The 15,389-nt window shown below is 39.4% G+C and overlaps 1 pseudogene; it reads left to right on the forward strand.

The window, feature by feature from the left end:
- Positions 1-2,253: 2,253 nt before the first annotated feature.
- Positions 2,254-5,207, forward strand: LOC107864828 (annotated as a pseudogene).
- Positions 5,208-15,389: the final 10,182 nt, after the last annotated feature.

The following is a 15,389-nucleotide window of genomic DNA, read 5'->3' on the forward strand; positions in this document are numbered from 1 at the left end:
ATTCGTGTTGGGAAGTAAATCAATCCCACATCGGAGAAATAGAAGAAACATGTTCAATATTTAAGGTGTCACCCAACTTCACTAGTATGAGGCCTTTTGGGAGGTGCCCAAAAACAAATCCGTGAGGGCTTGGCCCAAAGCGAACAATATCATACTAGTGCGGAGAGTTTTGGTGTAATTACACGCGGTCCCAACGACATCGGAGAAATAGAGGAAACATGTTCAATATTTAAGGTGTCACCCAACTCTACTAGAATGAGGTCTTTTGGGAGGTGCCCAAAAACAAACTAACAAGTGGTATCAAATTCCAGGTTTGGGTGTGTTGGAGTAGTGGAGTGGCAGGTGGTGCCTTGTGTCGAAAGTCTTCCTGGCGAGTGGTGGTCAGGCGGCATGTCCCATTGTGTGATAACGTCGGTACAAGATGTTTGGCAGATCATGTGAAGTGACCTAGTAGTCAAGATCTACGGTTGATGCCTTATGTCGAAAGTCTTCTTGACAAGTGGTGGTCAAGCGGCGTGTCCCACTATTTGGTAGTGGCGGTACAAGATGGTTAGCGAAGATCAAATGTGGTGGTCAAGCGGCGTGTCCAACTGTTTGGTAGTGGCGGTACAAGATGGTTTGCGAGATCAAATGGATTATCGTTGAAGGGGAGGTCACAAGTGGTGTCGTCTTGGTTTGAGAGGGGAGGTCACAAGTGGTGTCGTCTTTGTTTGAGAGGAGGATTGTTGGTAAGCAAATCAATCCCACATCGGAGAAATAGAAGAAACATGTCCAATATTTAAGGTGTCACCCAACTCCACTAGTATGAGGCCTTTTGGGAGGTGTTCAAAAACAAATCCGTGAGGGCTTGGCCCAAAGCGAACAATATCATACTAGTGCGGAGTTTTGGTGAAATTACACGCGGTCCCAACAATTCAAACTATGTTATACTTTTTCTACCTAAATATTTTTCACATTGTCACCTGTGAGTGACAGTTTGATAAGGATGGAGCTATAATATTATACGTACAGATTCGAACAAATTCAATTGCTAAGACAAGCTATATATTTAATAATCTATAAGCTTCAAATAATATGAAATAAGATTACGTATAATAAATTCTTACGAATCGATCCTTTTTTAGAGCACGTTACAGTGAAAGACGAAAGCTTAAATAAATCAGGCGACCCTTCATAAACTTTAAATAATCAGAAAAACGTTAATCCACTAACAGTGGAACTCTTTTTTACAATGTCAGTGGACCCCACTGAAACAGATGTAGCAACTGCTGAAAAATATGCAACAATTGTTGAATAATTTATCTAGTAAATGCTTCATCCACTGCAGCAACTACAAGAATATATATAACAGTTGCTGAATTGTTATGAAATTGTAGCAACTTACTCGCTATGGAAATCTGACTTTTACTCTTAAATTATACTAATATCACACTATTTATCATTAAATATGATTGATCCAATCAATCAATGATTATTTAACTCAATTTTGATTGTTTTCATGCATCAATTGCTATGAAACGTTCAACAACTAACGTATTTGCTATAGCATAATGCAACAATTGCTATGAAATGTTCAACAACTAATATAGTTGTTGTAGCATATTTCAACAATTGCTATGAAACATTCAACAATAAATGCACTTATTGTAGCATATTTCAACAATTGCTACGAAACATTCAAAAACAAGCATACTTGTTTTAGTATATTTTAGCAATTGTTATCAAACATTCAACAACAAACGTACTTGTTATAGTATATTTCAACAATTATCTCAAAATATTCAGAAACTAATGTACTTGCTAATGTACTTGCTGTAGCATATTTCAACAATTACTATGAAATTTTAAGCAACTAACTTCTTGTAGCATATTTCAACAACTACTATGAAATTTCTAGCAACTGTTGCATATTTTTCAGAAGTTGCTGGAGTTGATGAAGAATTTGCTAGATAAATTATTCAACAATTATTGCATATTTTCAACAGTTTCTACATCTGTTTCAGTGGGGTCCACTGACAAGTTAATCCCTTAAATAAAAATCTCCCTCTAAATTAATCTGGCTACGCTATTGGTCAAAGTGGTTTGTATAACTGTTATTGGTCTATTTTGGGTGTTACATCATTAAGTGAGTGGTCAAAGAAAGAATTGAAAAAGATACTGCATGACTTGAAGATATTTTTTCAATTATGTATATATTTATGAGGTGTACCCCTTTAAATTCTTATTTTCCTCAACTGATATCACTCAGGGATGTTGAATTTATTTAGGTGCCGTCTTTGCTGTCTGTTTGTTGTCATCTTGGATTAATACCTAAAGTAGCTGGTGGATTGTATAGTAGGTCAAAAGTATTACTATACCAGTTAAAATGTCCATAATAGCTAATACCAAGCTTTGTCATGTGAATGAGCAGCCTGATGTTGTGGTTAATTGTGCTGCACTTTCTGTTACGTGCCTGCGAAGTGGATCGTATTGCTGCCATGGCTATTAATGTGCCTTCTGTTCTTGTTAAATGGTTGTCGAGTTTTAGCAATGGTGGCTCTCTTCTAATTCACTTGTCTACTGATCAAGGTAAGACCCGAGGAAATCATTGTAGTGACAATAGTTATTTTTCACAGAAGTTAGGGAGTTTCTGTCTTTTGATCTGGTTATGCTTCTTAGGCTAACTATGTTGGTGTCTATGCGGTAGGAGAAAGGTAAAATGTCTGATTTACTTTCACTGGTAGAGTTTGGTCATTGTTTCACTTATTTGATACAGTTGGAAAAGAAAAGAAGTAGACGATGAGAAAAGTAAAATGGATGTACTTCCTTTGTAGGACTTCTGGGAGTGAAAAGTTACCAAGCTGAGTACGCAAGTCCTCAGCTATTTACCATACTCCGGCCGGTTCTACTGGTTACCAGGCGGTCAATTCTTCCCTCATCTTACATTCCGTTTCAATGTTGCTTTGGAGCCTTTGACTCCGTCTCCACTGATATAGCAGATTCTCCTTTTCTTTTTGTTGAAAAAAGGATCACCTATTTCATTAGATGTAAAAGTTTATCCACTCACTGAACTTTTATTTTTGGTTTTCAAATAGTTCTTAACAATTGATGTATCACTTTGACAGTTTTAATTGTTGTTTAGTTACATACTCTTCATGATATAGCCCATGAGGAATGAGGTGCACGTCTTAGAGCTTTTGTGCCTGCATGGAAGCGCCACCTAAGTGAGATCTTGCACCTAACCCTGCGCTGCGCCTAGCTTCACGGCTTGAGCTCACCTCAATTAAGTCTTTAACAACACCACTGGCAATCAATATCATACAATGGCGGACCCAGGTTGAAAATTGTGGTGCTCCGTCACCCATTAAATCCAACCCAGAATAGGTATAATTATATAACAAATATATAAAAATTGATATAAAATAGAAAAAAGCAATCATGAAACCAAGAAGATAGCCCGGTGCTTTGATTTCCATGCGGAACCTTATAGCTTTGGGTGTCAATGTAAGTGTTTGAACCTCCTGAGCACCTACGACTCCTAAATCCTGGGTCCGCCACGGATATCATCGGAACCAAACTCTATATACTTAACTCCTGGTGTTTTTTTTTGTTTTTGATAAAAATAAGTGGTAGACATAACTCTGGTGTTACCTCTGACATTCCTGCCTAAGAAACTAATTCCGGCGCAAGGATGTCATTTTTCGATAAGAACTGTTCCTTCTAACACGGGGGTAACTTTTTAATATAAAGGAAAAGAGCAATTTATGTTATTTAGAAGTTTCTGGACTCCTTGAGTCAATACAGGTAAGATGCTTAAAATTAATAGACACTTGGATAAGGAAGATACTGACTTAAATTTCCCATGCAAGAAAATTTTGAGAAATAGGATGTTATCTTGTGTTCACCAATTTACCTGATATATTTGTTGGTGAATGCTTCATATTATTTATTTGGCAGTATTCCTTCCCATGATACGATTTGAAGAAGTTCTATACAACCTTAGCATCTGTAGCTCAGCTCTCTTTCCTTTGATATAGCTATATCAAATTTTTGAATGTTCTCATGTGGCTGGATGGACAGTTATTTAATTTAAGAATGTTCTCTTATTTTTTGACTGATGCAAACAATTTTCCTGTGACAAGGTGAAACTAATTTGACTTTTCTCTCAGTTTATGAGGGACCAAATCCTTCTACAAGAAAGATGATGTGACCCTTCCTGTGAATGTTTTAAAGTTCAAAGGTAGCAGCAGAGCAATTTATATCTGCAAATTACTCAAACTTTGCAATTTTAAGGAGCAGTATTATTTATGAACTGCAGACCGTCTCCCCTGTCCCAAAATCACTTCCAGTTCAGGTGAATACAATGAACTTCACCTTGTTCTTGCAGTTGTCCAATTTCTGCTCAGTAGAATGAGTGGGGGTTGTAATAGCATCCATGTCTTTTCCTTTGTGTGATTTGGAATTTAAACACTAGATATATTTTCAAGCGTAACCTAATCACTTCATTTACGTCAAGCTTTCCGTTTGTTTGGCCTGTAACTAGATTTAAACTTGTTTTTGACATGATTATTTTTCTAAAAGAAGTTGATATTGATATGTATTCAAGCTTGTGAATTATATTTGGTGCTCTAATGTGATTAGTGATTACTACTAAATTTCATAGATTTGTCCCCTATTTTGGGACTCGATGGTCAATTGGTCATATCATGGAGGTGAGTTCTACATATTGTTACAACGGATAAGATTGAACACTTGCTCATGATTCTATTATGATACAACAACAGTAAAAACGACATCTAAATCCCAAGAAATTCCATTATGATATATGGCATTAAATCACTTGATTGTTGGGCTTTGAGCTGATGCTTCACATGAAATCATGCAGTGGATAGATAGTGTTCTTGCAAAGGGAGAAGCCATGGATTTTTTTCACGATGAGTTTCGTTGTCCTGACTATGTTAAGGATCTAGTGACCACCGTATGGATACTAACAAATAAATGTATCTCAGGTTTGTCATGCTTTGACCCTCAAGACTGATTTGCCTGATCAAAGTAACACAACTTTTGGACAAGCCTCTGTCTGTATTAACAAATACGTGATACTTTTTTCTTCAGTTTCCTTTTTACCACTGTGTTATGTTACTGAAACTTTGCTGTGATCTTCTAGGATTGGTTCTTTTTTGTGGTAGTGTTCCACAAATTTAATCCAACCTTTCTTGTTGCATGATGGTTTTATTCGTTTGAAATAAATTATTGAGTTAACTGGACTATAATTCAGCTCAGTGTTCAGTGCGATGGTTCACTATGACAATACAGAAAAGTTCCACAACATGACTACTTGTTTCCCCGTTGTGTCTGTCTCTCTCTATTGTTTACTGTTGTTGATCTTTTGTTTCTTTTTATCATGTAGGCCTTCAATTGAGATTAGCCAAGTCAATAGCCTTCTTTGACACGTTTTAGCGTGTCTAATTCTCATCTTCAAGGGAAATGCTCAACTTCAAATAACATTGAGAGGTAGTAGAAATATGTTTGGGTGACATTGGTAGATATATTAGTGTTCAAAGGATATGGCTCAGATTAGAAAGACGTTGGCTATCATCTCTATATCTAATCTTCAATAAATTTCTTTATCTCTTATTGTCTGATTTCGTGCGTGTAAAAAATTGAACTGACCAAATTTTCTTGACAATCTATTCCGTCTTTGCCTATCCTCTTACTTCTATTCCTACGATTGCTGTGGCAGCAGTGACACCAGCTTTTGGACATGCAGTCAGCTACATAAGGAGCGGATTTGGGGATCGAGAATTTGCTTGGAGGTCTTACTGGGCTAGTGAATTATCAGGATGTTCAGCAGTGATGAACAATGCTACTGGATCTGGTGCCCGAGTGCTGTGTAATGCCCTGAAATCTCATCCCGAAGCGTCACACGGTGCTTGAGGCTACAAGTAGCCCCAAGCTAACCCTTCTAGCTTGTTACTTTCTCTATCTCTTACTTTGGGATATCAAGTCAAGGACTATAATATATCATCTCAAAACTGAAATAACCGGAAAACATAATTTGAAATTTAAAATACTGAAAGTCTAAAACATAACTGCTAGTCTAGTCTGACAAAGCCTCTACTACTCGAACTAGAGAGCCATTGGGACAAACCCCCAACTGACTCAGACTGATATCAAAGTAATAACAACTGAGAATCTAAGAAAAGTAGGTCCTCGAACCATGAGGACTCACCAACTGTGGGATGTAGACAAAGGCACTCGGAAATCATGGTCACTGTTAAGACTGAGCACCTGAACCTACATTATAAGACAATGTAGCACACAGACGTATATGTGGATCAACACTTTGGGAATGTACTGAGTATGGGGGTTTATGCATTTACATAAAACAATACCAACACTCTTTAATAAAATCATGCATGCAAATAGGAATGACTCACATAGCTTGAATAAGTCAAAAATATAAAGCTCATAAAATATGAATAGTGAAACATGTAACACAAATCTCGTGAGTCATTATACTTTAGCTTTAAAATCTGTACTCTCCTCTTATTCTCAGTACTCATAGACTAAAGGAAATTTTAAACAATGCTTTCAAACTCATGCTTTAGCTTTAGCAGAGTAGAACTTCTTCAAAACTTAAGGACTTAGGACTTCTAGAAACTTTAAGACTTGGGAACTCTGTGAATCTTGGGATTAGATAACTTTGGGAGCTTCTTCTAACCGACATAAACCATGTGAGCCACATGGAGTCCAACATTTTATCCTCCTAAGAAAGAAACCTCACATTGGGGAAAGGCGTCATACTTTTGCCAGGGAGTATAACCTCAACTTTGTGATCACTATCTCGGCCTTGGGCCCATAAATCTCGAACCCACGGTGGCACGTAGTTCTGGGGTATGAGACCTTGAAATCATACCCAACTCGGTGCTAAATACTACTCCCATACTCAACTGAGAACTCTTAGGAAATCCACCTCAAAATAACTCAAGGGTCTATAAAGAAGACCACACCATATTTCCATTTGCTTTAAATCATACTCAATGTGGATTCCAACTCTATTATGACCAAAAGGACAAATCATTCTCAATAATATCAAAGTACTCAATTCATGGGTGCTTATAGTACAAAAGTTCATAAAATTGTAAATATCAAGTCGGGCTTAATAACCCATAATCAAATCTCAAGTTAAGACTCATCAAAATGCATATTAGATGTCATAAGGATTCTTAAATCATATAGAAATCTGGAATTTTCAGTAGTTTGCCTTAAAATCTCAACATACTCATGTATTTCAATTTCTAGAACATTGGACCTATTAAAATCTCAAGGATTAACAACATAGGGTATAAACCCATACTTCAATTTCATAAGAAAACATAGAAAATCATATATTCTCGTAATTAAAATAACTTTTGGGCACAAGGACGAAAGAAGTGTCCTTGTTCAAACCCACATACTTTAGATTATGACTTGGATGAACAAACTTGTTTGAGACTCTTCTTCTTACTCTTGAGAAAGGGTTCTTGAAGCCTTTGACTTGGGAACCTTGAATCTTAACTCAACTTGTAAAATCTATAGAGGATTCTTGAGTTTCTTGGAAGAAGATTTGGATTTGTTCTTGAGGTAGAAACCCTAGCTTTGGAGATGTTTTGGGTGAATAATGAAGTTATCTGATTCGATCTGGATATATCAAGGTGTAGAAAGGGTGGAAAAAGACCAAAACATCCTTTTTAAAATGACTTAAAATTACTGATCAGGATATGCGACGGTGGGGTGCGACGGTACGTCGAGAGCCCTACGGTCCGTCGGTCCTGACCATCGCACCTGGGCCAGAACTTGGTTCACTGCCTCGCCTGCGATGATGGGTGTGACGGTCCGTCGAGGACCCGATGGTCCATCGACCCTTACCGTCGTACTTAACCAACACAGGGCCTCACTGCCTCCTCTGCTACGGTTTGGGCGACGGTCTGTCGCAAGCTCGATGGTCCGTCGGCCCTCTCCACCGCACCTGGGCGATTTCATGACTTTCTGTAAAATGGCCATATCTTTCTCTTCTGATGTCGGATTTTGACGAAATGGGTATCGTTGGAAAGATAATTCAATTTCTCACACGATAAAAAGTCATTTTTAGAAAATTCCACAAGGTTTAAACACCAATCACTTTGGAAATCACTCCTTAATCTTTTAGGGCCGGAATTACGCTTTACTTGACACGCTCTAAAGGCTCAGACTACGAGGGAACTTTGTAGGGTCTTACAATATCTCCTCCTTGGAAACATTCATTCTTAAATGTCGCCATTTAGACTAAGAACACAGAGAAAACTGAGTACACATAGTTGAAGCAATTTGCTAAGCGGGCTCCAATCTTTCTAAACTCTTGAATACTTCGGAAATTGTAAGAACTCTTGTAAGAATAGATAAATAGCTGAACTTTAGATTAGAAGGGTTGATTTAAGGAAGAATAATACCTTCGGCTTGATCTAAACTCACGAAAAAGAGGTGCGGGTACTTGGCTCGCATGTCTGCTTCTGCCTCCCAAGTAGTGCCCTCAACTGACTGGTTTCTCCACAAAACTTTGACCAAGGGAACCTCTTTGTTCCTCAGTCTACGGATCTGAAAGTCTAGAATCTCAACAGGAATCTCATCGAATGAAAGACTGTTCTGAATATCAGCACTCTCTGAAGGATCCACCACAACGGAATCACTAATATGTTTTTTAAGAATGGACACATGAAAAATAGGATGAATAGCTGACAATTATGCGGGCAACTCAACTTCACAGGCTACTCTCCCAACCCGACTCAAAACTCTATCAGGGCCAACATAATGGGGACTAAGTTTTCCCTTTCTAACAAACCTTTTCACCCCTTTCATGGGCAAAATCTTCAAGTACACCAAATCACCCACCTCAAACTCAAGATCCCTTCTCCTTACATCAGCGTATGACTTTTGACGACTCTGAGTTGTCTTCAACCTTTCTCTAATCAACTTCACCTTCTCCATAGCCTCAAACACTGCATTAGGTCCAATCACAGCAGCTTCACCCACTTCAAACCAACCTATGGGTGATCTACACCTTCTACTATACAAAGACTCAAATGGTGACATCTTGATGTGATACGGGAATCCCTAGCTTGAGACCTTTCACACAAAGCCAAGCACGTGAGTTGCAACGACTCCAAGCCCTGTTCACATTCTTGGCCATGTGTGAGGCCTTTGTAAGCCAATCTAAGGGCCTATATTTAATAAAATATAAAGAGGCCCACCAAGACACCCCAAACCCACCTACTTAAATGCCAAGGGTAATTTGGTCTTTGTCCCTCCTTTCTAAGTGACTATATAAGCCATGTAATAGGGTTAGTCTTGCTTTAGTTCATTCCTATTATTCAAGAAACAAAGACTTGTAAATTTTTGACTTCTCTTTCTCATCATTTGGAGAGGCCAAAACTAAATTCTCACTAGTAGAGTGATACTAGGGTTGTATCTTGGCTAGAAACTAGGTTCTTGAGGTTCTTTGAGTTCCTCTTGGTCCAAGTAAGAACTTGGTATTGATATTTATTAGTCTTGGGATCCTTTCTCTTGTTAGGGTTCTTAGATTAATGAATATTGTGTGTCAAGTTTCTATCTCTTTCTTTGTAAATCTTGTTAACATTGTGTTATTGAATATAAAAGTCTAGTGAAGCTGTGTGGGGCTCTTTCGATTCACTAGCAATATTGTCTTTGTTGTTCTTGTTGTTAAACTCACTTTTCTAGTTCAAACAAATGTTGCAAGCCTAGTGAAGCCGTGTGTGGCCATTTTCGATTCACTAGCACTTTGTTGTTCATCTTGTTGTTCTTGTGTTGGTTGGAATCTCTTGATACACACTTAGCATTGTATCATTTGGTATCAAAGCTCAAGGCTAGGTTTTGTTCTTACAAAAACAATCTTGGAAAGCTCTTACCAAAAAGTGTGTTCTTGAACATTTTGGTAAAAAAATTGGTTGTAGATCTACAAAAGTTTTACTTGTTTAGTTGTTTCTTGTCTTGGTTTCTTTCTCATTAACACAAAGGGTGTCTAAATCTAAAGTTGAGCTTAATGAAAAAGAGAATTATGTTGTGAAAAAAAAACCTTGGAAGTGACCATTGTGGTGTATTATTGTTGTGTTCTTGAAGGTGTTGATGTCGTGTTCATCCTAAACTTCTCCTCATCTTATGTCTTAAATTCTATAAAGATAAATAGATCCAAAAAGGTTGTAAGACAAAATTGAAAATTGTTTGTGAGAAGACTTGACAACATCACCTTTTCAAGACTTGACAACCACTTCTCCTTAAAACAAGGAACCTTGTCTTGTGGGACTAGTGAGGTCAAACATCACCTTTTGAGTTTGAAAAAAAAAAGAAAAAAAAAAGGGGTTTGAAAAATGTTACGACACTTTATGTTTTCCATCCCAATAACAAGTCATCCATTACAAAAGACCTAAGGGGACTAAAACTTCAAGTTGATGAACTATTTATGTGGACCCGCGGCCATTGACATGCTGCCACGTCTCCCTAGTTACTGTTCACGTGATAATTAAGCTCAAATTTGGATGTTCTAGTTTCTAATTATTGATTCCTAGTTTCCTCTAATTGACTTGAGAACTAATTAACAAACTAGTACATTCTTACTAGCTTGTCAATTAGTCACTTGAAACCTTGTGTTCGTGTCAATGTTTGTTTGTGTGCTTTTGTCTTTTGAATACATTGTAACTCTTGGCTCTAGTCCAACGAGAATTCTTTGAGTTTCAAACAAGAATCCATTCCGGGCAAGAACATACTCATACCGTACGGATTCACGGGTTCCTAGCCTATCTACAACTCTTGTGGAACTTGAGTGTGAGTAAACCAAGAAAGTGTGAGTGAGGAGAGGGATTTTAAACTAACTTGTTTTTTTCTTGTGTAGGTGATACCTTGATAAAGGAGGGAACCACAAACCGTGGATTCTAATGAAATGGAGAATATGAGGGTCACTCTTGAGGCTATGACCCGAGCTCTTGAAAGGTCGAGTACGGAAGTGGGAGCCATAAGGGGAGAAGTGACAACTATTAGTGGGAGGTTAGAATAAGTGGAGAGTCGACATGTTTCGTCAAGTGGACATGATAGAAATTCCTCCACCACCGTTTCTCCCAAAACATGGCGACAATTGCCAAATCCTTCACTAGCTCCACTAAATGCCGCAAGCCAAACCACTTGTAACCCTCTAAACCGAGACTCCAATAGACCAACCCATTCCCAAATGTATCAAGTTTCGCAAGAGGTACTCGGACGTCAAATGCCTCCACAAAATCCGAACCCCCCTTCCAAGCTCCACTAAACCAAAGACCACCACTTCCACAAAATCCAATTCCAACGAATCAAGTTCCAAATGTCTAAAATCGTCCCGTCCATCTTGAGGAACATGGTAGAGAGGATTATGAAGGGTATGGAGCCTTTGACGATGCCTATATGAGGGAGGAAGAGATGAGAAGAGGTCGTGTGGATCCAAGGAGATACCGAGGGTATGGAGAAAGGGGAAACCGATACCTAGAGAGAGACATAGGCATAAATACCATCAAATTGAGTTGTATCTTGCTTGGCAGTCGGCGTGTGATAAAGTGTTTCAAGTGAATAATATCTCGGAGGAGAAGAAGAGTTGTTATGCCATAGCTCATTTTGAAGGCTATGCTAACACTTGGTGGGAATACGTCAAGCGGTTCGGCAACGAGTTGGTAGAGGGACAACCACCACCATGGTTTCGATTGAGGTACCTAATGAGGCAACGGTATCTTCCCGAAAGTTATCGTCATGAGTTGCTTGCTAGGTTGTACAATTTGCGACAAGGGAATCGAAGTGTTATGGCATACTATGACGAGTTTCAACAACTCATGTTGAAGCTTGATCATTGGGGAGAACAAATTGGCCATGACATCATTCGTTTCAAGTGTGGGTTGAACAAAGAGATCTCCACTTATTTGATGCTTCACAAGTTTGATACCGTTGAAGGGATTTTCCAAGCGGCTCTTGAGATTGAAAGGGAGCTTAAAGAGAGGTCGTCTTTCAAGGAAAAGGGACCATCAACCTCAGGTTGGCCGAAGAGAAAAGATATGGTTCAACCATCTTCGGGTTGGCCCAAAAACAAGGACCAACCCGCCACTACAAGGTTGTCCGAGCCTAAAACAGTCCATAAATTTCCTCCCCGGCAAGAAGCTCACAAGTATCCTAATCCTAAAGGGTTCTAATGTTTCAAGTGCCAAGGTTGGGGACATAAAGCCAATGAATGTCCAAACCGGCGCAATGTGATCCTAAGGGAAGGGAGATTGTATTACCTTGGTGAGGAAGTGGGTCTTAGAAAAGAAGAGAATGAGGCCGAGCCTTAAGATAGAGAGAAACCCGAAACTGAGCCACATGATGATGATGATTGTGAGGATGCTTATCCGCAAGAAGAGAGTGCGTGGTTCCAAAATTTGTAGTAAGGCGTGCCATGATTAGTAAGGCGATAGATGACCCTAGCCAATGGGAGAATTTATTCCATACTAAATGTCTTGTGAAGGGAAGTATGTGTACTATGGTGATAGATAGTGGAAGTTGTGCGAATGTGGTTAGTGTTGCAATGGTGAACTTCTTAAAATTGTCGACTACACCTCACACTAGTCCTTACAAGTTGCAATGGTTGAATGAATGCGGCGATTTAAAGGTCACAAGGCAATGTGTCATACGTTTTAAGGTAGCCAACTACCATGACGAGGTGCTTTGTGATGTGATACCAATGCAAGCTTGTCACTTGTTGTTAGGAAGGCCTTGGTAATACGATAGGTCGACCAAACATGATGGAAGGTCCAATTGGTATACACTTGAGAAGGATGGCCGAAAGGTCGCTCTTCATCCATTATTGCCCTCCCAAGTGAATGAATTATACCAAAAGATGTGGGAATTGAGGGAAAAGGGAAAGAAGGACGAGAGTGAGGGAAAAAAAGGGGAACCCGAGAGTGAGGAAGTAGGAGAAATCGAGGGGCTCCTAATTTATAAGGGACAAGGAAGTGTGGTGATGATGGCTAGGAGGAAAGAATTATTTATGGATCATGATGAGGACACTCCGATGCTCCTCTTGGCTTATTGTTTTAACACTAACGCCACTAACATTTCCATTTCTCCTCCTATTTCTCATGTTTTGCAGGAATACGAGGATGTCTTCCCAAAGGAATTACCGCAAGGATTTCCCCTACTTTATGGAATTGAGCACCAAATAGATTTTGTGCCGGGTTCACAATTGCCCAACAAACTGACTTATAGGAGCAACCCGATGGATACCAAGGAATTGCAACGCCAAGTTGAGGAACTCCTCAACAAAGGATATATCAAGGAGAGTATGCGCCCTTGTCCGGTTCCGGTGCAACTAGTTCCTAAGAAAGATGAGACTTGGCGTATGTGCGTTGATTGCCGAGCCATCAACAAGATAACGGTAAAATATCCTCACCTTATTCCTAGGTTAGATGATATGCTTGATGAATTGAGTGGTTCGTGTTTGTTTTCTAAAATTGATTTGAGGAGTGGCTATCACCAAATTCGTATGCAACCGGGTGATGAATGGAAAACCGCCTTCAAGACCAAATTCGGTCTCTATGAATGGATAGTTATGCCATTCGGCCTAACAAATGCTCCAAGTACTTTTATGAGGCTAATGAATCATGTGATGAAGCCATTTATCAGAAAGTTTATTGTTGTTTATTTTGATGATGTATTGGTGTATAGTAAGTCCTTAGATGAGCATGTAAAGCATTTACAATGTGTGTTTGATGTCCTCCAAAAGGAGAAGTTAAATGCTAATATAGAAAAGTGTTCTTTTGGTATCCATGAGGTTGTATTTCTTAGGTTTGTGGTGAGCTCAAGAGGGGTCGAAGTGGATGAATCTAAGATTGATGCCATTAAAAATTGTCCAACTCCCAAAACCGTAGGTGAAGTGAGAAGCTTCCATGGGTTGGCTTGTTTTTATAGACGTTTTTTCAAAGGATTTAGCACCATTGCCGCCCCCTTGACCGAAGTGATTAAAAAGGATCGGCCTTTCAAGTGGGGAGATGAACAAGCTAAGGCCTTCGAGGACTTGAAATCTATGCTTATCTCGGCCCCTTTGCTACAATTGCCGAATTTTTACAAGACTTTTGAGGTTGAATGTAATGCAAGCAAAGTCAGCATAGGCGCGGTTTTAATGCAAGAATTGAAGCCTGTTGCCTACTTAAGCGAAAAGCTCAAAGGAGCAACTCTAAACTACTCTACGTACGATTTAGAGTTGTATGCCTTGATTTGAGCCTTGGCCACTTGTCAACATTATTTGTGGCCTAAAGAATTCATGATCTGAACGGATCATGAATCCTTGAAGTATCTACGGGCACAAGACAAGCTTAATCGGCGGCATGCCAAATGGATTGAATTTCTTGAAACTTTTCCTTATGTTATTCAATACATGAAGGGTAAAGACAATGTGGTTGCCGATGCTTTGTCCCGAAAACATGTGTTTGTGTCTACTTTATCGTCTAAGTTGATGGGGTTTGAAAGCCTCAAGTCTTTATATCCCGAGGACCCTCACTTCGCTCCTATCTATAGGGAAAGTGAAGAGTTGGAAAGGGATAGGTGGGTTACGGATAGGGGTTCCCATCCCTATACCAAATTTGATGGATACTTGTTTAAAGGTAGACGATTGTGTGTTCCCTTAAGTTCGTGGAGAGAATTATTTGTGAGGGAAGCACACAATGGCGGTCTAATGGGCCATTTTGGGGTCGAGAAGACCCTCGGAATTTCGGAAGAACAATTTTATTGGGCTAAAATGCACAAGGATGTGGCCCGGATTTGCGGCCAATGTGTTGAGTGCAAAGGAGCCAAGTCACGACTCCAACCCCACGGGTTGTACACCCCATTGTCCACCCCTTTGCATCCTTGGCTTGACATATCAATGGACTTCGTGTTGGGATTTTCGAGGACTAGAAGGAGCCGGGATAGTATTTTTGTTGTGGTGGATCAGTTTTCCAAGATGGCTCACTTTATTCCTTGTTCTAAATGTGATGATACGCCTAGCGTAGCCTCTTTGTTTGTTGATAATGTTCTAAAACTTCATTGTGTTCCGAGGATCATAGTGAGTGATAGGGATTCTAAATTCCTAAGCCACTTTTGGAAGTCCATGTGGGGTAGACTCGGTACTAAGTTGTTGTTTTCGACTTCATGCCACCCACAAACCGATGGCCAAACGAAAGTAGTAAATAGGACCTTAGGGTCTATGCTACGGTCCACGGTTAAAGGAAAAATGACTTCTTGGGAGGAGCACTTACCGTTGATTGAGTTTGCTTATAATCGTGTTATACACTCGAGTACGGGGATGACACCCTTTGAGTGTGTATACGGCATCAACCCCCTCACCCCTT

Source organism: Capsicum annuum, unplaced genomic scaffold (assembly GCF_002878395.1).
Source record: "Capsicum annuum cultivar UCD-10X-F1 unplaced genomic scaffold, UCD10Xv1.1 ctg77494, whole genome shotgun sequence".
In the NCBI taxonomy this organism is placed as follows: domain Eukaryota; kingdom Viridiplantae; phylum Streptophyta; class Magnoliopsida; order Solanales; family Solanaceae; genus Capsicum; species Capsicum annuum.